Genomic DNA, 21,431 nt, shown 5'->3' with positions numbered 1-21,431 from the left:
CTTTTATGTGCTGGTATAAGAAACTAACTGTCTCAGCCAGTGGGATATGGAGATGAAATGACATAGTCCTCTCTATATCAATGGCCATTGTCCTCTCTCTAAATACACAAGCTAAAAAGGACTCACAGTTTGAATGTTTAAATTGCTTCTATAAAATACAAAAGTGGTTTACTAATTGTAATTTAATGAATGACTAATACTTCCCTTACTTTATTGTACTATGTGTGCACATCACATATCAAAATTCACCCTACTTTTGTATATTTATCTTGTGAAATACATTATAGTAACTGATAAATATATTTGCCATAGTCTATAAATACATAACTCAGTTTCTCACTATAAAGACAACGATCTATTGTTCTATTAGTTTTATCAACTGCACAGAGGTGGTAAATTGCAAAATCATTCAAATTGTTTATTTATAATTTATCAATTCAATAATTAATTTACCATTTCTCATCAGGTTTGTGAAATATTTCCTATTACTCTTTTTGATTACTTAAGATATGTTTTTTTAAAAAAAAAAACAGCTAGTTTAAAAACATGAAAATGAGTCATATATAACTAAACTCGTTACTGAAAATTTACAAAACCTTTAAAATAATACATTGTGGATTAGCCAATTTAAATGAAACAAAAATTAAGTACTATGATTTCATGGCTAAAGTGTGTGAAGCAGAGATAAAATTCCAATCAATATGAGTTATATTATAATGGCAATAGATTTTGGCTCAAAGCTGAATTAGCCTTCAAAATAATATTCTTGAACAGCAATTTCTTTGCAAACTAGTTGATTCTCCCCATTAATTATAATTACAGTTAAGCTACTTCATCTCTCAAAATATTTCATTATTTCTTATTATTGTGTAGGTTTATTTTGTTCTTCCTAAGATTGATATTCCCTCAGAGAAGCAATAATTGTTTCTTACTTATTATTTCCACAAAAATTGGAAAATTTTTGACTAAAGTAAACTGAAATTCTCAGGTAAATTGCATTCTTCCAAAATACTAGCCTTAGCCTAAGTTTGAAGAGAAAAACAAATCTGAAAACAATGAAACATTTGAAAAACAATGAAACATTTGAAAACAATGAAACAATGAAAACATTTACTCAGTGCTTGTTTAGGATCAGTCCCGATTAAGAATGTACATGTATTAACTCCCTTAATCCTGATTAAAATTATAGAGATGTGTATTTTAGACATTTTCTCATTTTATGGTGAAGGTACCAAGAAGTGAAATAATTAGCTCAAGGATATATAGTGAATAAATGTGCAGCCCATATTTGAACCCAAATAATCTGGTTCATAGAATTTCATTACGTTTAAACTTTTCAGCACATAAAAAAAGTAGAAATGGTACAATAACCTGCACATACCCATCAACTGAATTCAATTATCAACTCAAGGCCAACCTTGTTTCAATGTACCTATCCTATCTCATACCCTTTCCTCTGCCTCAGATAATTTATAAGGAAATTCCCAAGTTCCTATATTACCTGAAAATTTTTCAAAATGTATTTCTAAAACAGGACTTTTTAGAAATATCATCACAAAATCAATATTAGGCCTAAATAAACAGAAACAATGAAGAAACCACAATCATTCCTTACTATCATCAAATACCCAGTCAGTGTGTTCAAACAACTACAATCATCTAATAGTTTAAACTAGTTTGATCAAAACAGATTTCAAGTAAAGCTCATACATTCCCATCATTTAATATATTTTCCAATCTCTTTTATCATAAGTCTTCCTTCTGTTTTTTAATCATTACAATTTATTTCTTAGAAAAACTTTTAAGTGATATTTCACATTCTGAAAATATCTTGAGAACTATAGAAATGTTCAAAAAATATAACAAACTCATATGATTTTTACTTAATTAAAATCATTGCTAATATTTTTATATACATTGGTTCTATTATCTATCTATCTATCTATCTATTTATCTATCTACCTGTCTGTCATTTATCTATCTATTATCTATCTATCTATCTATCTATCATCTATCATTTATCTTCCTCTAAGACATTAAAAGAAATATAGCAAAGTGGAACGGGGCACCCGGGTAGCTCAGTTTGTTAAGTGGTCGACTCTTGATTCTGGCTCAGGTCATGATCATGGTTTGTGGGTTTGAGCCCCACATTGGACTCTCTGCTGTCAGCATGGAGCCCACTTTGGATCATCTGTCCCCCTTTAGCTCTGCTCCTTCCCCTCGTGCACCCTCTCTTTCTTCCTTTCTCTCCGTGTCTCAAAAATGAATAAATATTAAAAAAAAAAAAAAGAAATATACAAAACTGAAGGTAAGGTTGCAACAGATTGCACGGTAAGAAATATTTTTGTGCTAGAACTTTCCATTTGAAATGAGCTACACTAGAGTCAGGGTCGTGTTCTAGAAAATGTTAGACAATAGAAGAATCGGTTATTGTATGTGTGTCATAAGGGAAAGGAATCATATGTTTTATCTTTGATTATACATGTTTTCAAATGTATACAGACAAAATCAGCCCTCATTAGGTGACATGCCCAATGCCCCATAACCCTTCTCCTTCATTGTGGGTGATACTGAAAGAGGCATTGACTGAGATTATAAAGCACAGTGACAAATATTCACACAACCATTCCACTGCAGAAGTATGAAACACATTTGACTGAGGTGAAAAAGGAACACAACTGTTCATATAACCTCAACCTCAAAATTTCCCCTTCCATCTGACAAACCCATTCTATTCAACTACATGTGCAATGTCTGTAATGTCCCACTAAATGTGATGGTAGAGTGAAGAAGGGATAAGTTTCTTGTAGCTAGTCAGGTCATCCAAACCCATCGCATTTTATTTATTTATTTTTATTTTATTTTATTATTATTTTTTTAATGTTTATTTATTTTTGAGAGAGAGAGAAAGAGTATGAATGGGGGTGGAGCAGAGAGAGTGGAAGACACAAAATCTTAAGCAGGGTCCAGACTCTGAGTTGTCAGCACAGAGCCTGGTGTGGGGTTCGGGCCCAGGAACCATGATATCATGACCTGAGTCAAAGTTGTAAGTTTAACTGACTGAGCCACCTAGGCGCCCCAACATTTTAGACCTATCTAAAAAGAGTAAAGGTTGAATCCCTAATTTCAGGAAAGTGGCATACAATTCTAAAGTTATAAAGTTAAGAATCTTTTATTATGCAACATTAGCAATTGCACCTCGCAATATTTTTTACAGCTCAGCAAATTGAAACATAGAAGTTAATGGTTTGTCCACAGTCCTGGGGCTACTCCATCCACCATGTATTTAAAAATGAATAGTACTTGGGGCGCATGGGTGGCTCAGTTGGTTGAGCGTCTGACTTTGGCTCAGGTCATGATCTTGCGGTCTGTGAGTTCGAGCCCCGCGTTGGGCTCTGTGCTGACAGCTCAGAGCCTGGAGCCTGTTTTGGATTCTGCGTCTCCCTCTCTCTCTGACCCTCCCCCGTTCATGCTCTGTCTCTCTCTGTCTCAAAAATAAATAAACATTAAAAAAAAATTTTAAAGAAATGAATAGTACTGAAGTGGGACTTTGAAGGGAGAAAAGTTTGTTTTCCAAGATAACACATTTTGTGGTGGCTTCAGCATAACATATGGTGTCAAATAATATTCAGCCTCCCTTAAAAAGGCATCGATAATTCAGTACACTCAAGTAGTTTTCCCTGAGGATGTGAGGTCCATGAGGGAAGGGATTTGTGTTAGTTTTGTTTACTTCTCTACCTCCAGTACTTTTAACAGAACCCGGCATTGGCAGACATTCAACATACATAAACACTTTTGCACACGTATAAAAAAGCAAACAAAACAGAAACTAGCAGCACTAGATATGTAATATTATTAAAATAATTGTGCTCATGCTTGGGTTTGTGGTATCCAGTTATTTCCAGTTATTTGGGGAATGCTTTCAGAGCTAATACCAAATTATGCTGTATATAAATTATCATTGCTAATAGTAGTTGTAATCATATATTACATCCTAATATTTCTGCTAGGATACTCTTTTTAAAGACGTTAAAATTTTGAAGATACAAATAGATTCAGCACAGTTAATACATAATTATTTTCAATGCCACAAAGGAACATTTGTATGTAATTAACACTTAAAATACCTAGGAAACACACACACTGTCTCTCTCTACTATTACCTCATCAAGAATAAAAGCAGCATGTGATTTGTATCCAGGATAAATTTTATCATAAGTCCTTTTAAAAGAGGAAGCAAAAACAACTCTTTGTTAAATTTTAATTGTAATGAAAAAAATTAATCAAAGAGATAGCAAAACTATTCTTTCCTAGAAGAATATCCAGACAGAAGATGTATTATTTGGAAATCCATAGTCCATAATCTATATTTCCTATAAAATAGTGCACATCTTCCAGGCCATGTCTCTTGGTCTAGTCATTACTTAAGTGACTCATTCTGAGTGGTCCAGCAGTTTCACAGAGTACTACCCTGACTGCATTTTGCCCTAGCCTATGTTGAGACATCTTCCTGTCCAGGGGCTTCTCTACACACGAGATGGAAGTTTGCAGGAAATTACTCACTACTAAAAAAATGCAAAACCCAGGAGTGCTGAGGAATTAATATAATATAGATCCACTCTTGACCATTGTGGAAGGTAAGAACTCCAGGATAAATTATATCCTTTTTTACCTATCAGGCAATCCATTTCTGAGATTCATTTCTATGATCCCACAGAAGGTCCCAGCAAGACAGAGTGCCAGTACCTGTAATAGTACTTGTAAGGCAAACAGTACAGCTTCATATTAGTTTTCTTAGCTTACCTGTTTTATTTTTCTGAAACTTCATTTCTGCCTCCTGAAATAATTTCCCTACTAATTAACTGAATAGAAGCCTTTGTCTTAAGCTTTCCTTTCAAGAAGAAAGTGAAGCTAAGATTATAAGTTTTGTTTTAGTGTTTCCTCTGAATGCCTTGCTTACAAACTACATTACCTAGAATAATTTAAGATGATATCATTCTTCAGTTCAACACTCTCTACTAGTCTCCCATCGTTATTAGAATAAGTATTTTTACAATGACCTACATACAATTCCTACTCTACCTGATTCCTGGCTACATCTCTGCTATCATCTTCTAGCATTCTCTCTCTCACTGTGCTTTAGCCACACTTATTTCCTTAATGTTTCTGAAACTTTCTCAACCATACACCCACTTCCATACTTAAATTTGGTATTTATTCTCCATGGAATGTTTTTACAGCAAATGTTAGTATGAAACACTCATTAACTTCCAGTGGATCTCTGCTAAAATGCTATTTCCTTGATGATGAATTACTTTGTCACCCTTCTAGAAGAAAAACATTTTTTATTCTCTGTCTTCTTTCCCTTTTTGTAATTATATATGTTGCAGGTGCACAGCTTTATGATTTAATATCTGTACACACTACAGGGAGATAAGCAAAGTCCAGTTACCATCTATCCCCATACAGTTGACCTCCTTCACTCATTCTGCATACTCCAACCCCCTTCTCCTCTGGTTACCATTAGTCTGTTCTATATACCTGTGAATTTTGTGAATTTATTTTTGCTTTGTATTGTTTGTTCATTTGTTTTAGATTCCACGTGAGTGAAATCATATAGTATTTGTCTTTCTCCATCTGACTTAATTCACTCAGCATAGTACCTTCAAGGTCCATCCATGTTGTCACTAATAGTAGGGTTGCATTCTTTTTATGGTTTTCCCTCTTTTATCTCCCCCTTTAATATGAAGAAGAGAAAGTTTATTCAGGAAGAAAACAGTTATAGAGCACCTCTGGGTATTGGAGTCTGAAAGCTGTATTAACAACAAGGAGAGATTGAGTAGAAAAGAAGGCATGCAGAAAAACTGATGTTAGTCTTTTTCTGATTTAAATCCCTTCCCTATTAGACAGGAGGGCAACCATTTCTGGGTGACAAAAGCTGTGTCACTGTCTCAAAAATATATGCCATTCTCTTCTTAAAGGCTGGGTTCTATTATTTCAAGTGCTGAAAAATGGATAACAAGATAATTTTGAAGCATATAGAATGGACAACTAAAAGTTGAGTCAGAAAGTTACGATTTTATCAAAAGTCACAGATGTATTCAATGGAAATATAATAAAATATATGCATTTAAATGTGAGTTTATTTTTAAACTGTTCCACAGAAATGCAAACTCATCTATACCACCATGGAAGGTGAAGGCTGAGGTAGAATACAGAAAACAACTGAGTATTGAATACCATATTTCTATGGGCACCCCTGGTGAGCAACATTGAGTGCAACCTAACAGAAAGGACAAAGAATACTTTATGTCCACATTTATGACAATTGGAGAAGGTAAACTTGTTTCTCAAAATTGGTAACTCCTTTCCAAGTTAGTTTCGAAGCAAGAGTATTCACTCATAAGGTTTTACCTATTTTTTTCCCTGTTGTTTAGCTGACAACAACCATTGGATAATCAGCATAGTTTCTAACCACAGAACCTGTTCATGTAAAAAGAGAATGGATTCCCAAGCTTTAGCTATCAGAGTACACTCTTATCCACCTCAACTGGCTTGCCTCTTTGAAGGCATCTGTTTCTTTTTCATCCATGGGTCCTAGAGGAAGCTCTATCCTATGACTAGGGATTGTTAGACCCTCTGGTTAATTAAGCCAGTATTTAGTCTAATTTGAGAACGTAATAGAAAATTGAGTTACACTTTTCCCTTCATGTTGGCAAGATCTGAGGGACAGCATGTTCTAATAATTGGCTGAAATTTAACATTACTCTGCAGTCTCCCTGTGCATAAAGCAAGGCGGTAGGGGATCTCATTTTCAAGGCAAATTACAAAAAAGTATATCAGGTTTTCTGAAGCTGAATGTTAGCTGAGGTGTGTAGAATTCTAGTTCATATTTATAAAACCACATATAGAGATTAATGGTACCAACATGGAAATTGTATATAAATAGATTCTGCAAAGAGTCCAGTGTAGAATATGAATAATAATAATTTAGAGTACTTGTTTCAGCTTAGACATCTCTTAACCTTATAGGCAGCAGCCATTTTCTCTGAAAGGTATTGGAAAGGGGTGTAATGATCTGATGCATATCTGTTACTGTCTCAGTTGTAACAGTCACCTAGGGTAGGACAGAACAATTTCTCTAGTAAAATGTCTCACTGGTTATCCTAGCTTGAGGTCTCCCAGAAATAGACAGTGAGACAAGGAGCTGAGATTAAGTGGTTTACTTGAGATCTCAGGAAAAACTGGCAGAACAGTGGCAAAATGTAAGAGAGTAGGAATGAAGGAAAGATTTCTGGCTTCAGCTCTGAACATGTACAGACCTTGGAAGTCATTGCTCCTGTCCTTACGACAAGAACAATCTATGAAAAGTGAAAATCAATTCTTTCTCTCAGAACTGTGAGAGAACTGAGGTTATAGGGTGAAACACCACTTGAAAATCTGGAGAGACAAGCACATCCAGGGATGTAGTGACAAATAGCCGCTTACTTGGATGCGAAATTGCTGGAGCCACGAACTGGTAGGAACTCTCAAATGTTAACTGATGAATTCTATGGCCTGATTATAGTCTATGAGACAGAAACTCCTGGTGGCTGAAATCTGGGAGGGACCCCAAACACTTCTGTAGCTTTTCATGAATTCCACCAGGTTCTCATGAGGATAATCTGAGAAAGTCTCTTGTGTCCCCGAAAGGGATTTGGGAGTTAAAACTGTTGTGAAATAAGCCAAGAGTCCTATATATAACTAAAACCCACTCCCGAGGGATAGTGCACTTCCATGTCACAATTCAAAGACCTTACTCTAACCAGGAAAAGGAATTTACTTTCTCTATAGTCTTCCTGCCTCATTAAAGTTGTGGAGTCAACATGGTCAACAAGGGTCATGGCTTCAAAAAAGTAGACTAGGGATTTTATAGCCAAAAAATGGAGTAGGGGCTTGGGAGACAGAGAGATACAGGAGTTATGTCACAGGAGAAACAAATATGGCAGTCATAGCCCTGATACAGAGACACATTAGAAGCTGAATATTGAAAGGTTATAAAATTCTCCTTCTCCCCACACCTTCCTGACACAGCTACAGGGTTCCAGTATCATAGTGAATTAGAGCTGAAGGAGTTGTACAATACACACTTTCTTTGAGGAGATGTACATAGGGGGAACACAGGCTAAAAAAGCACACGCAGTCAAGGACACTAGGGGACCTCAGTTCCTACTCCCGAATCATGTCCAGCTTTTAATGGAAAATTACAAAGCATTCTAAAAGGTAAGAAAGAGAAACAGTCTGAAGAGAAAAGATAAATACAAGAACAAAGTTCAGAATTTAGATATTATGTAGATGTTGGTGTTATCAGAGAGGGAATTTACAACAATTATGATAAATGTGTTAAAGTCTCTAACAAGAAAGGTAGGCAAAATGCAAGAATAGGTGGGTCATGTGAACAAAGAAATGAAAATTTTAAAAAAGAATCATATGAAAATGATATAAATTAAAAAGAAGTTTAACTAAAATGAAGAACGATGTGTCAATTGAATCTTTACCAAATTGAAATGCAGATAGGAATGAAAGAAGGAAGAAAACAGAACAGAACATCCAAGAACTATAGGATAACATCGAACAGTATAACATATGTGTATTTGGAGTAGCAGAAGAGAGACAATGGAGCAGAAGGAATATTTATGAAGTAAGAATGGCTGAATTTTTTTCCAGTGAATAACACATATCAAACTACAGATTTAGGAAGCTCAAAGAACACCAAAAGAATATAAATAAAAGTACAACAGCAACAATCACCTAGATATATCATATTTGTCTACATCCCTTAAAAGTATACAACTAGAAGTGAAAAGTATAGTACTAAAAGTAAAAGAACTAGACTTGGATAAACAAAAACTGAATTCATTGTCAACACATATGAACTGCAAGAAATGTAAAAAGAAGTTCTTCAGAGAGAAAATTATATAGGAAAAGTGTTAGAGGAAAAAAAAATCAAGGTATATCAATTAAGGTATATCTCTATCATCTATCTATCTATCTATCTATCTACCTACCTACCTACCTATGTATACATACATACATGTATATTTTTAACTGATCAAAAAGTTAACTATTTGAAACAATAATACTAAAAATGAATTGGTTGATTATTGCATATAGATAAGTAAAATGAATCACAACAATGTCAAAAAGGACTGGGGAAAGAATTAGGAATGCTCTGGTAAAAGATACCTGTACTGTATGTGAAATGGTACAGGGCTATATGAAGGTGGACTTAGATTAATAAATACATATGTTGTAAACTCTAGATCAACCACTAAAAAGTATTAAAAAGAAGTGTAATCTATACTCTATGAGAGATGATACAGTTAAATTATGAATTGTTCAGTTAGAACCAGAGAAAGTAGAAACAATTAGGGGGGAAAACAAGTAACAAATTCAACAAATTGAAGTAATTACAAAAATGGTAATTATTACAACTATATCAACAATTGCTTTTAATGTGAATGGTCTAAGTACAAGTAAAAGACATAGATTTTCAGAGTAGTTAAAAAAACAAAAAGCAGACTAACTATATGTTGCCTACAAGAAACCCACTTTTAATATATAGCCTCAGGTTAAAAGCAGAGAAATGGAAGCCAGTAAAGAGTATATTTTGAATGGTTACTACAGAAGCAAAGGAAGCTTGCTTATGCTAGAAACTCTGGAAACTAGTGCAGAATACAAACCTCAGAGCTTCTGTAGCCGTGAATCAAGGAAGCTATACTATTTGTCCAATAAATCCCCTTAAGAATTTGTTGATAGCAGTTTCCAGAGGGCATTTACACTTGGAACTTTGGGGCTTCTCATGTCCAAGAATGGAGTGGTCTCTGGTGCCTCAGGAAAAGAATTCATGTGCTAGCAGTCAGAAGCCAGGACTATGTGCATGAAAATGATAACTGTTGACAGATTATGGATGAGACACAAAGAACATATATATGTATTTCACTACTATAAGTTCTATGCAGTTAGGATCTTTAATTGCTTTGTTCATTGCCATATCCCCAATGCCTAAAAGAGTATTAGAAAAAACAAGTGTTTAAAAAAATATTTGTTCTATAAATGAATTAATAAAATGTAACTATATTTTTAGAGGTTTTACATATCATTTGTTATTTCCAATCTTGAACCATGTTTTTGTGATATGCACTATTTAGTTGGGTGAAAAAACATTTGCAGTACCCCAAATGCACATTTTTTTTCTACTGAGACTTAGGCTTAATACTTATAATCCTTGCTAAGAATCTGTGCTAAATTTAAAGCATAAAATACAGTAATATCTTAAAGAATTATTTTAAATATTCTAATATAAATCGACACTGGCAATTCTACATGAAGTTATGGTTTAGTTTGCAGTGTAAGAATAAATGATTTACCCAGATGTACAAATATCTGCCCATTATGATCAGCAAAAACCATGTTCATCATAAAGTGTAAAACATAAATCTATTCACAGAATTAAAATTAAAATAATAAAAATGATAAAAACCACAAACCCATTCATTCAGCAATTATTAATGGAGCGACTGTGGGTATTATCTACACTCAGAGACACTAATATGTATAAAATAATCTCTTTTATATTAATACCATTATGTTCTAGATGCAAAAGAAAGACATCTTTTGCTCATTATGCTATATATAAAGGTTATAATAATTTAGATCCCTAAAGAAGACTATGATGGCCACACAATGGTGAGAAAAATGCTTCCAGTTGAGGGAATCAGTGCAGTCTTTCAATATAATGCTTAATTCATTCAAAACTCAATAGGTGTCAGCAGGTAAAAGAAGGGAGAAGTGGATTTTATACTCCAGGAAAATTAATTATATATAGAACCATGTAATATTACACTTTCGAAAAAGATTGTCTTTCGAAAAGTCTTGTGGTATAGCTGGATAATTTGGTGTATGCTGTGGAATAAGGTGAGGGACTGTTATTGGTGGCAATTGTAGAAAGGGAAGGCCAAGGCCAGATTATGAAGATATTTCTATGTATAATAAGGATTCTGAATGTTTATAAAAGCTGATGGGGGAGGGCGCCCTGGGTGGCTCAGTCGATTAATTGCCCAACTCTGGATTTTGACTCAGGTCATGATCCCACGGTTCCTGAGATAGAGCTTAATCTCAGTAAAGAGTATTAAGCAAGGACTTTAGCTAATCGGGTTTGCATTTAAAAAACAAATATGACCACAAGGTAGAGAATGAAATAGAGATGGAACTAAGACTGGAAGCAAAGAGACTAGTTAGGATCATATTTTTCAGGTAAAATAAGCAAAGTCCTTAATAAAAAAGAGCAGCAACCAGTGCATAGGTAATAGGAAGGCATGGATGATTTGAAACGGTGCCACAAGAAGTTGTGAATGACAGGGATGCCGGGGTGGCTCAGTCGGTTAAGCGTCGGACTTCGGCTCAGGCCATGTTCTCGTGGTCCGTGGGTTCCAGCCCCGTGTCGGGCTCTGTGCTGACAGCTCAGAGCCTGGAGCCTGTTTCAGATTCTGTGTCTCCCTCTCTCTGACCCTCCCCTGTTCATGCTCTCTCTGTGTCTCAAAAATAAATAAATGTTAAAAAAAATTAAAAAAAAAAAAGAAGTTGTGAATGACAAAATGAAGGATACAAAGAGCAGTTCCAGTTGAGTGACGGGGACAGAGGCCAAATTGTTCCACAATGCTGAGTGGGTGGAAAGTAAGAAGGTACATATTCTGAGTATCTTCCTTTTACAGTCAAAAATATTAGCTACTCATTTCTAGGGTTCCTGTTCTGTTGAATATGTGGAAGTGTTCTTTAGCTTTTTAAGAAGATAAATTTTCTACAGATTAGATATAAGTTATTTAATATTTTCTGACTGTTGAATTTAATTTCATTTAATTTCATTTATTTATAATGTCCTATATAATAGTTCTTATTCTTTGCTTTAACTGTTAGATATTATAACATAGCATAATACAATGAATTAAAAGTTTATAACTATTTTATTATTACATAATAACAAAATTTAAAAGATATAATAAACATTTCAAAAGTCAAAGTACTCTGAAGCTTGTTATACCTATTCAGTAAAGTTATTTTCTCTCAAAAGAAGGAGCTAGTCATTCTCCCTCTAATAACTTGAGCTGGGATGGTCCACGACTAAATTAAATAAGGACTACTTGGAGGCCAAGATGGTATTATGGATTCTTTTGGATTAGATAAGAAATTCGTATATTTTCAATGCTGCACTGTAGGAATATCTAAGAAGTGTTGCATATTTGTTAGAAGATACAGTACTCATGGGACGCCTGGGTGGCTCAGTTGGTTGAGCACCAACTTCGGCTCAGGACATAATCTCATGGTTCACGAGTGCGAGCCCCGGCTTGGGCTCTGTGGTGACAGCTCAGAGCCTGAAGCCTGAGCTTCAGATTCTGTGTCTCCCTCCCCTTTGGTCCCTCCCCAGATCTTGCTCTATCTCTCAAAACTAAATAAAAACTTAAAAAAAAAGCAGATACATTACTCAAAAAGATGACCATAAAAAGAGGTACAAGAATCTGAGAGAGAGAGAGAATGATAGAGATTTCAAAAAAAAAAGGAAAAGATGACATTGATTCTTAATATTAGACTAGTTCTACTACATCCTAAAGTCATACGTTTCTTTTGTTTTTTCTTTTCTTTCCTTTTTTCTTTTTTAAATTTCCTGACTACAAAAGGAAATTGTCTTGCTGAGAACAAAATAAAGTAAAATAATAGTCCTCAAAACTTTTAGCTTCATGTATTTTTAGAAAATATTTTCTGAAAAAGCAAGCATGACATTGTAGGTGTCACATCATAGGAGCTCCACAGATGCCTTGCAAAACTCATAATACAACCATGGCTTCCATAATAAGAGGAACAATATATGGAGACCTGCTGTCCATCCCATTAGTGCCTGCTGGATCTGCCCCTGTGGTTAATTCTGCTTTGTCTTGAACTCCAAATGGAGTGATAGTCTGTGCATTTGATACATGGTTAGCACAGCAGGGAAAGCCCATTTGGAAATAATCATATGTTTCAGGTATCCAAAGAAAAAGGATATTTTGCAAAGAGAAGCATTTTAACTTGAAAAACTTCAAACTAAAATTTGGGTGCAGAAGACATAATAAGAAGGGAAAGACATTAACATTTATTATTGCTGCAAATGAGCAGTTGGCTCAAATTATCTCACCCCTGGTGATATTAATCCTCATGTGAACATTATCAGCCCCATTTTACATAAGATGAAAACAAAACTAAAGCGTAGTGATAATAGCCCTGGGATCTTGTACCAAGCAATGGTGAGTCTGACTTTTAGTTGCTTTTGCTGAGTTACCTGCTAACCCTTCATCTATGCCTGACTCTGTTCTATATCAGTAGGAATCACTAGTGGCTTAAGAGAATTCATACAACAGGGGTTCCTGGGTGGCTGAGTTGGTTAAGCATCTGATTCTTGAACCACCTCAGGTATGATCTCACAGTTGGTGAGACTGAGCCCCACGTTGGGCTCTGTTCTAATGAAGTGCCCCCCCCCAACACTTGCTTTCTCTCTCTCTCTTAAAATAAATAAACTTAAAAAAAGAATTTATGCAGCAAAAAGGTAAATGTGAAACACAGATTTTAAGAGAAATAAATTGTTTCAACATAAAGTAACTTTTCTTAAAATATAATTAAAAAAAATTTGAACACATGATAATGAAAACTTTGAAACCTGTCTTTTCATTTAAATGTATGACTGCTGGTGGGTCAGCATATTTTAGGAAGATGTCATTTTATTTTTTTTAATTTTTTTTAATGTTTATTATTTTTGAGACAGAGAGAGACAGAGCATGAATGGGGGAGGGTCAGAGAGAGAAGGAGACACAGAATTCGAAGCAGGTTCCAGGCTCTGAGCTGTCGGCACAGAGCCCTATGCAGGGCTTGAACTCACGGACCATGAGATCATGCCCTGAGTCGAAGTCGGACGCTTAACTGACAGAGCCACGCAGGTGCCCCAGGAAGATGTCATTTTAAATACTAATGTTTATATAAGCCTCAACAAACGTTACAACAAAACTAAACCAAGGTTAAGGAGTAGATCGGTGATTTTTGTTAATTTTTAATTGAAGTATCAATGTTGACATATAGTATCAATGATGTACTTTTACCTAACAATTGTTAAGTTGTTAAAATCCATTAAAAATACAAATGGTCATGGTATTAGTTAGGTAATGGAAACAGTATGATGAATTAAAAACATTTATAAAATTTAGCTGTAATTAAACACAAATCAAAGTGTAGTAAGAAAATATTTTAAAATATGGAATTAAAATTCTGTTTAGTAAAAGAACAGTGTTTACTGAGAAGATCCTTTGATAGATTCTCTTGGGTGAAAGCAGATGAGTCTTCTATCACCACTCCTTTCCATTGCATTCCTAGAATGGGCTAGAGGGAGGAAAAGTAAGAAAATGCTTTACCTGAAGAAGCTGAGAGATTTCATATTTCTATGGCTCTTGGAAAGAAACATTCAGAGATAAATGGAAAAACAAGCAAACAACATAAAAGATAGGGTAGTAATTCCACCAAGATGATTAGGTGACAGGCTTCAAAGGGAAAACAGAGAGAGAAAAAAAATCTGTACAAAAGGGAAAAACTCATATTGCATTTTCAGTTGTTCACTTGCAGCATTATGGCAAAGCTCTTCTCAATTTCCTCTAATCTTTAATACAATTCAGATAGAGACATGGTCTAGAAATGATTCTATTACAAGGGTAAAGTAAAAGAGTAGATAACTATGATGTATGTTGGAATAGAGACAGAAGGTTAGAAAAGAGAGCAGTCAGTGTTAGGCAAAAAGTTAAAAATGATAATTAAGAAGGCAGGAAGCAAAATAAGACATAACCAGGAGAAATAAATTTTCCTTGAAGACAATGGTTTATGAGATGGTGTGTGTGTGTGTGTGTGTGTGTGTGTGTGTGTGTGTGTGTGTGTGTTATGAAGGGGTAATTGGTTGCTAGATTTCCTGCTATGTAGGAAGGGTAAGTAAAGGTTTTTGTGTTTTGTTGTTGTTGTTGTTGTTATTTTTGTTTTGCTAAAAGAAATAAATCTTCTGTGACACTAGAGGACTTAGAGGACACGCAGAATTTGATACCTTAATTAGAAATGATGTTTCTAATTTTCTAACTTAGAGTATCAATTTCAATTCAATTTTAAATGTTATTTCCTGAGATTTGCAAACAAAAAGTTTGATTTTAAGCTAATTTATGCAGAGAATAAGAGGAAAATGGTTGAAACCTTAGTGTCACTTACTCTTTTCAATTTCTTATGACCTAGCTTAATTCATAGATTAGGCAAATAGGTTTAAATAGATTTATGCAGAGAGTACATCGTAACATTACAAAGGCTCAAACCAGAGTGTTTTAGCAACCGCACAGGCAGACCCAGAGATGAGTCCCTGGGACTCTCAATCTGGTGAAGGGGTTGGTCAGGATTCCTCACATTTTTTTTTCCTTTCAACAAATAACTCAGGTCAGATAATTTTTCTTAAAAGATTTTTTTTGTTGTTGAAAACTGGGAAAGGATAATTATTCCAAGATGGAAAAACTTCAAAATTCTCCAACTTTCATGAGTAAACTTTTTACTTCTTATATGTTTTGCTCTAGAATTCTTTATGTGTATTGAACATCCTATGCTAGAATACATACGACTCATTGATATCATGAATTAGTTTTCCAGGACATTAGATACTACTACATGATATTTAAAGTATGTATTCAGTTCTAGGTACAGTGTTCTTTCTTTTGGTATGGCAAAAAATTATCCTAGATATGGTAATTTTTAGAAACATAAATCAACCTATTTCTAGCTTCTCCGTTCTGCGAAACAGTTATAAGTCAGCTATCAGTATTCTTTTGATAAAGAAATATGATAATTGTAGATACAGATTAATATTTTACTTCAGAAAATACATTTTAAATCAATAATAATATTTTAAATGTGGATATATGTAACTTAGCAGAGGGGCCCAGATTTTAAATTATACATGTGTCACTAAAAATTAATTTTAAAGTAATGACATTATACCGCAATTTAATAAATTACTATTAGCTATTAAAATGATGGTGTGTATTTATTTATTGGCACGTACAGATGTAGCATGAATTTATTTATTGAAATTACAAGCATATATGCATAGGTGTCCATAGCAATTTGTTTAGAGCATTTCTGCGTTTTGTTGAGGCAATTTAAGTTACATTTACAATTTTCTTTGTCTTTTAAAATACTATTTAAATTATTCAGCAAACATATATACTTTAAAAATATGAGAACACTAGTTTGGATAATAAAATGAGACTAATATGATACTTCAGTGATTGATTCTCTTAACGCTATAAGGACTGAGGAAGGAAATGATCATGAAACACTTAATCTTTTAGTCTAAGTAGATTCATCACATCACTGCATAAAATTTTGTACTCTAGCCTTTTAATATAGGAAAAAAACTATGAAAACAATGTTTACTATATATTCAATTTCTAGGAAATATAATATGCATGCATTTTAGGAACAAATAGTAAGCTGCCCAGTCAATATTGAAACTTTTCTATAATGGAAACAATGCTTTTGTTTTACATTTTAAAAAAAATCCCAGACTGCTAGTGTTTATGGCTGTATTTTGATAAAGGTGTCTATAGGCTTTATATTTATGCTAGGACAAACCATTTAAATAAATTTGCATACACAGAAACAATATCAAATGTTACAAATTACATTTAGGGGCACCTGGGTGGCTCAGTCAGTTAAGCATCTGACTCTTGATTTTGGCTCAGGTCATGATCTCACGATTGGTGGGGTCGAGCCCTGCGTTGGGCTCCACATTGATGGAGTGGAGCCTGGTTGGTATTCTCTCTCTTTCTCTCTCTCTCTCTGCCCTTTCCCCACTGTGTTGCTCTCTCTCTCTCCTTCTTTCTCAAAATAAGTAAATAAACTTAAAAAAATGTTACAAATTACATTTAATGAGCATATGAACTTCTAATGTCTTACATACTCTGGAATGTTCTATCCTGTGATATGACTTTCTTGAAGAAAAAAATCTATTTGCAGAATAGAGAAACTCCCTGGAAATTTCTGTAGAATAAATGATAACTACTAATAACAGTGAATATGTAACACTGCATGCCAGATTCACTTCAGAGCACTTCACGTATGAATTATCATGTAATTCTCATAACAGCTTCATGGGGTTGGTCCTGTTATCACTGCCAATTTATAGATGAGGGCCCTGGGGCAGAGTTAAATTTTTTTTATGTTTATTTATATTTGAGAGAGAGAGACAGAGTGTGAGCAGGGAGGGACAGAGAGAGAGGAAGACACAGAATCCGAAGCAGGCTCCAGGATCTGAGCTGTCAGCACAGAGCCCATTATGGGGTTTGAATTCATGAACTGTGAGATCATGACCTGAGCTGAAGCTGGACGCTTAACTGACTGAGCCACCCAGGTGCCCCAGAGTTTAAATAACCCACCCAATGTTACACAGAAACTTGCCCAAGGTCATGCATCTGGATCTAAGCATAGGCAGTCTGGCTTCAATCGCTAGAATGATGAAAGCTGACGCCAATGAGTTAGAATAACAAAAATCATCACCATTCATGATTTCCCACACTACCGTGCTCTAGAGCTAAAAATGAAATCATAAGGACAATAATAAGTATTTTTCTGTGTTAAACTCTTACCTGTTATTTTAGTAGCCCTGACTCCCTGCAAATGTCTACCATAGAGAATCTCATGTGTGCTCATACATGCTCTCTTTCTCAGCTCTCAGGTCCCACCTCCAGAAATGTCTACTGCCAAGGCTCTTCTGCCCACCAAATTGTATGAGCAGCTTTTTTCTGCTCTTCCTCCTGGAATATGCTTCCATCGACCTTGGCTATCACCCTAAGGCTAATAACTCCAGTCATGAGTAAAGCCACTATGGAGGCCTCTGCTGATATGGATGAGAGCAAAGCCAGGTGTACCAGGCACTCCATCAATGCGTAAATGCTTTTACATCTTATAAAGTATGCTCAGTGAGCTTTCTTATGCAGCCTTTTAAAAAAATGCGGAGATGACATTCAAAGAAAATTAAGTACTTAAAAGTAAATACTGAATGAAAAGCACAGAACATAAAATTTTTCTTTAGCCATTTTGTTTTTCTAATTTACAACCTTTTAGAACATTAAATCTTTCTGTAGAAACTCGCTATCATTCTCCCCAATGCCCCCATCTTTAGGGACCCATCACTACTAGGATTATAGCTTGTATCACTGAGCGCCACAAATGATTTTAACTTCCTCTTTTTAAATGCCAAGACATAACAGACTGAAAATTCAGAGAAGTCTGAAAAATATATGAGAGATGTAGAGTAAATACTGTTTATAAGAGAAAATAAACTAGCACATCTGCTGTAGCCATAAAAAACAATACAAGAAGTCAAACTAAAACCAGAGAATATGTTATAATTGGGGGACTAAAGTGGGTAATTGTTTTACCTCAGAGGCTATATTATTCAGGACACAGAGATGACCAGCCAGTTCTGTGATTGACTTGCTGTTCACCAAGCCTTATGCTAGATTCTAGGTTAACAAAGCATAAGCAGTATTCCTAGAATTGAGCAACATAAGAGCTAGTGAGATAGTAATGTAAATAGATGTTGTCAACCTAGTAATGTAAGTGCTGTGGTAAAGATTTCCCAAGATTCTCTGAAACACTTAAGGGTCAAGGGAAGCTTCTGAAGGGACAACCGAACTGAGCTATGAAGAATCAGTGGTGCCTAGGTGGCTCAGTCAGTGGAGAGTCCGATGTTTGGTTTTGGTTCAGGTCATGATCTCATTATTTGTGGGTTTGAGACCTGAGTCTGGCTCTGTGCTCACAGTGTGGAGCCTGCTTGGGATTCTCTCTCTCCCTTCCTCTTTCTGCCCCTCCCCTCCTTCTCTCCCTCTCCCTCTCAAAATATATAAACTTAATTAAAAAAAAAAAAAGAATTAGTAGTAATTATCCAAGAAAAGAAATTTCTGGCCAGGTTTCTAGCAAGGAGAGATACCATATATATAGTCACAGAAGCTTGAAAAAATCTTAATGAGGTCAGAGAACCAAAGCTGTGTGGTATTATTAAGGTTTAAGGTATTAAGTACATTGTGTAAGAGATAAAGATGGAGAGATCACAAAGTATATGTCACACCAAAGAGTTTGCAGTTTTTAGATTAGTTATTACAACTAACAAAAAGAGAATGGAGATAGGGAGGTTTGCTAAAACCCTTTAAAGGGGTGCCTGGGTGGCTCAGTCAGTTAAATGCCTGACTTCAGCTCGCTGTTCATGAGTTCTAGTCCAGCCTGGAGCCTGCTTTGGATTCTGTGTCTCCCTCTCTCTGCCTCTCCCCGGCTCGTGCTCTGTCTCCCTCTCTCTCAAAAATAAGTAAACATTAAAAAAAAACACTTTTAAAATTTCTCAAATAAGAGATGTTGAGAGTCTGTATCATAAGACCTACATGTAAAAAAAAAGTTCCATTTCTAATCAAAAGTCACATTGATTATAATAACACGATTCTATGATATTTTTATATTTAAATAATTTATAAAGAATGAGTTTATAAAATCTTACTTTGAGGACTCCGCTTTAAGAGTTCCATAGAATTAATGCTTATAATCACTTAATTTAATTATATAGCCTCATTATAATTCAACTCACTTATTACTTTTATCTCTACATCCTAGCTGTCATGAGTTATCTCCAGTGTCTATAACCCTGCAGGAGCCAAATCCCTCAGGTTTGTGAACACAGATAGATTTCAGGCCTGATTGGCTGTCCCTGCTTAGGAACCTCCTTGTTCTCAGGAACAGAAATCCATGAAGAACAGAGTCTGACACACTGTCATTCATTGTCCATCCCTGGTTTCTTTCCTCAGGAGACACCCCACTATTATCAGATAATGTAATTTTAAATGACAGCAGCAGCAGCATACGAAGTGCCAAGATAGGTGTTTCTGATAAATCCTTACAATAACCCTCAAGATAGGTATTATAAACCCTAATTTATAGGTTAGGGAAAAGAGGCATAAAGAGCCTAAGGAGTTTTTGTAAATTTCAGAAGTAATAAGAGACAGGATTTAAATTCACACCTGTTTGCTTCAGCTTTGAAGCTGTGGCCAATAATTTAGATTTCTGAAGTTATGCAGTCCCACTTAACACCAAAAACAACTGAATACAATGTGCCAGGCATAGAACTAGGTTCTAGGAATGCAAACATGAAAACCAAATTATTCCTCAACAAAGTAATAGGATAGGAGAAGACCTGGGAGATGGTTACACTGCCATGTTGTAAGTATACTAAGAACACAAATGAGAGGCAAATAACTCACTTAATTCAAACAGGAAAAGAAAATCACGGAAAGACTAAAAGCAGATGGCATCAAGTGGAACTCTAAAGAATGAAAAGACTCCAACGCAAGTGAGAACATTTATCGGAAGGAAGAGCAAGGATGAAAACACAAGTTGAAGGTTCATGGAGTCTTCTGGGAACAACTTGTCTGGTGTTGCCTAAGAGTTTGTGAAATATTCAGAAAATAAAATTGGGAAGGGACACTGGCCTGAGGCTAGGAAAGCTTATACATCATGATAATACATGAGATCTTTGTTCTGTAGAAAATGGGGCGACATCATAAACTGGAGAAAAATTGATTAGATTCATCTGGGTAGGTATTATGACTCCCTCAACACTTCTTCCTATAAAGCAGTATTTTAATGAAAATGTACCCTTAAGATAATTAATTATATATGTGAAAATCATTCATGGAAGGTGGTTCCATATTTAATTCATTTCTATAGTCAATGAACAGAAATATATCATTAGAATTGTGGTTCAGAGGGAGAGGAAGTAACAGAGAGGAATAAGCTGCTTCCTCATGTTCAAGTACATCCAATTTATTCTGCAAGCAGAATAAATGAACAACTCATATGTTTATTTTTATATCAATGTATCATCTAAAAAATTCATTATATGTCTGCCTCAATACAACATGATTTTATAGTTTTATGTTTAATTTTTTCCCATTTTATTTATTTATTCTTTATTTTTTATAGTTTCAAGTTTTCATTTAAAATCCAGTTACTTAACATACACTGTAACATTAGTTTCAGGAGTAGAATTTAGTGACTTATCACTTACCTACAACACCAAGTGCTCATCCCAACAAGTGTCCTCCTTAATCCCATTCATCCATTTGGCCCATCCCCCACCCATCTCCTTCCAGCAATTCTCAGTTGTTCTCTATAATTAAGAGTCTCTTCTGGTTTGCTTCCCTCTCTGTTATTTTCCCCTTCCCCTATGTTCATCTGTTTTGTTTCTAAAATTCCACACATGAGTGAAATCACAAAGTTCCATTTTAATGAGTTGTTATGCAATC

General features: G+C 34.9%; 1 protein-coding gene across 1 annotated transcript in view; it reads right to left on the bottom strand.

Annotated features, from left to right (window-relative positions):
• Window positions 1–21,431, bottom strand: part of ZNF804A (zinc finger protein 804A) — a 285,533-nt gene that overhangs the window by 63,622 nt on the left and 200,480 nt on the right. The window lies entirely within an intron of this gene.

Source organism: Panthera tigris, chromosome C1 (genome assembly GCF_018350195.1).
Source record: "Panthera tigris isolate Pti1 chromosome C1, P.tigris_Pti1_mat1.1, whole genome shotgun sequence".
Classification (NCBI taxonomy): Eukaryota; Metazoa; Chordata; class Mammalia; order Carnivora; family Felidae; genus Panthera; species Panthera tigris.
Note: the sequence above shows the minus strand (reverse complement) of the source record. Positions and strands in the feature narration are given on the sequence as shown.